The sequence below is a fragment of the Aplysia californica genome, unplaced genomic scaffold, assembly GCF_000002075.1.
Source record: "Aplysia californica isolate F4 #8 unplaced genomic scaffold, AplCal3.0 scaffold01042, whole genome shotgun sequence".
NCBI classification, from domain to species: Eukaryota; Metazoa; Mollusca; class Gastropoda; order Aplysiida; family Aplysiidae; genus Aplysia; species Aplysia californica.
The window spans coordinates 59,782-62,169 of NW_004798312.1; the positions used below are offsets into that span (position 1 = coordinate 59,782).

A 2,388-nucleotide genomic window follows, 5' to 3' on the forward strand; every position below is an offset into this window, starting at 1 on the left:
GGGGGAGAGATAAGAATTACATTTAGCAGCCAGGGGACCATAGGCTTTATACAGGAGTTTTAAAAGGCACAATCCCATTTCGTTCCCATCAATTAGGCCTACTATATTTTTTAAAATTAACTTTACGTACAACCCAGCCCTTACTACCTAACGCTTTGCCGTTTAACTCACAAGTTCTTATCATAAATGGACGCTTTTAAGGACAAGATCCCGAAAAATGTTCTTTAGAGAAAATCAAAGGTAAAGTTTTTGCCCCTTTAAGCCTTGTTCAGTTTCACTAAAAGACAAGGAGAGTTTTCTCTATACAACCAAACAAATCAATGAAACCAAACTTCTCCTATAGGTAGGGCAATGCCCACTTTTGGTGTAGGTCAAGATTTCTGGAAACTCCCGAAATCTGGGCCGCTTGTCTTTAAAAGCGACCATTTATTCCAGTACTCTTTATCGTGGGTCTTTACCGGGGACTACCGGGTTTTATTCTTCAGTACCCCTACCCCATCCTTCCCCATCCCCCTCCCCACCCTACACCCACACTTTTCCTCCCAAACACACACACACACACACACACACACACACACACACACACACACACACACACACTCACTCACACACAAAAGCGTGACACTTAATTGGACACCTGCTGTTACAAACAGAAAGGACAGCCAACAACAAAGAGAACAACCAAACAATGTAACAATCAACAGACCAGACAACAGACAAGACACAACAGAATGTCGTACCCTCTGACAGGAGACCCCCCCCCTCCCTTCCTCAAAAAAGTTCACAAATTAGGGGCCAGTACAATGCGACAATCTCCTACCTTGTTAGCACACCTGTTGTCGCCAAGGTCCCCCTTCACGAGGTTCTCCGTCGTTCCAGATAATAATATATCCACACCACCACCACCTGAGTGAGAAAGCCGATCGAACAAATCACAGAGCCTAAACTAAAACTCAAAGCGAAAGAAAAGAATGAACAGAAACAACAAACTCTAGATCCACATGGGAATTCCGTCAGATAGGTTAACTACACACTACACTACAGACTACACACCACAGTAATCTATCCTGGGCGCGTTCACGGGTAAGTTATGTGTGTGTGTGTGTGTGTGTGTGTACGGGTCAGCACTAAACAAACGTGCTTGCTCGACTGACTTGTAACACACTGACTGACTGCCGACTGCCGACTGCCACCACAAGCAAGCAACCTCTCTCTCTCTCTCTCTCTCTCTCTCTCTCTCTCTCTCTCTCTGAGTCTCTCTCTCTCTCTCTCTGAGTCTCTCTCATGCCAGCGAGCGAAACGCGCGGGAAAAAAGAGAAGAAACGCCTGAGCCAACAACTTACTGCTGGGACGACAGATCCTGCCTGGGACGGACGACGAACGACACCCATCCACCCACACCCCTCTCTCTAGCGGCTAGCCCATGCCGCCGTCGCTCTTTACGCTTCGCGGTGCAAAATTTACCTTAGCTGGGCGAAATCCGAATCGTAAATCCGGTTAACTGAAACAGGCTTCTTAACTTTTGGTAAGTGTTTTACGGCGCTCGCAACTGCATAAGATCATACGAGCGCGCGGGACACATTAAACATTTTCAGTTGGTAAGAAATTTATAAATTTTGCCCAGGTGGCGGCTGAAGCCTACTGTTATCAATTTTAGACCACCAATGGATCTTTAACGTGCTCAACTTGCACACGGGACATCCGAGATTTTTCGCCCTTGACCGAGTAGGCTTGGTGTAGATCTTTCCTACCCGTAGATCAGGGGTGTGGCTGAAAGACAGCAGTAAGAAGGAGCCAAGGAGTAGCAGTAGAAAGACTGCAGAAAGAGTCAGGAGCTCAAAGGAAGCGGCAAAGGAGGTGAGGGGGTGGGGGAAGAAAGTGGAGACGAAAGCAGACAACAGAATACGACTAGAGAGCAAGAAAGGAGGTGAAAGGAGACAATTAAGAGAAGAAAATGTTTCGGACGCTTTCCTTATTCGGACCCGGGACCTTTTGAATGAGAGGCGAACACCTTAACCTCTAGGCCACGAGAGTCCCCGATCTGTATCTCTGTATACAACCCATTTAAAGCAAAACATTTTGTGAGTTTGGAGGGAAATAGTTCTTTTGCATATTCCATACATGGAGTACCATAAAACAGGCAGTCTTTTATTTCTTTCTTTTTTTTGGGGGGGGGGGGGGAGGGGGGGGGGGGGGGCCCTTTTCTTTTTTTCTGGGGGGGGGGGGGGGTGGTTCTTGTTTTTTGTTTGTTTGGTTGGTTGGTTTATGACGAACCTTTATGAATAAAACAGGATTCAAAACTTTATAAATTTTGGAAAACATCACAGTCGCAAACCTACCTATTTAATTTTGAACAAATTTAAACGTTACACTTTCGAACCTATAGTG

The 2,388-nt window shown here is 45.9% G+C and overlaps 1 protein-coding gene across 1 annotated transcript in view; it reads right to left on the minus strand.

The window, feature by feature from the left end:
* Positions 1–1,209, minus strand: part of LOC101853044 (myophilin) — a 50,124-nt gene extending 48,915 nt beyond the window's left edge. Inside the window, exon 1 of the mRNA XM_005111331.3 lies at positions 821–1,209. The gene's annotated coding sequence lies outside the window, so the exon portion shown is untranslated. The remainder of the gene's footprint in view (positions 1–820) is intronic.
* Between the last annotated feature and the right edge of the window lie 1,179 nt (positions 1,210–2,388).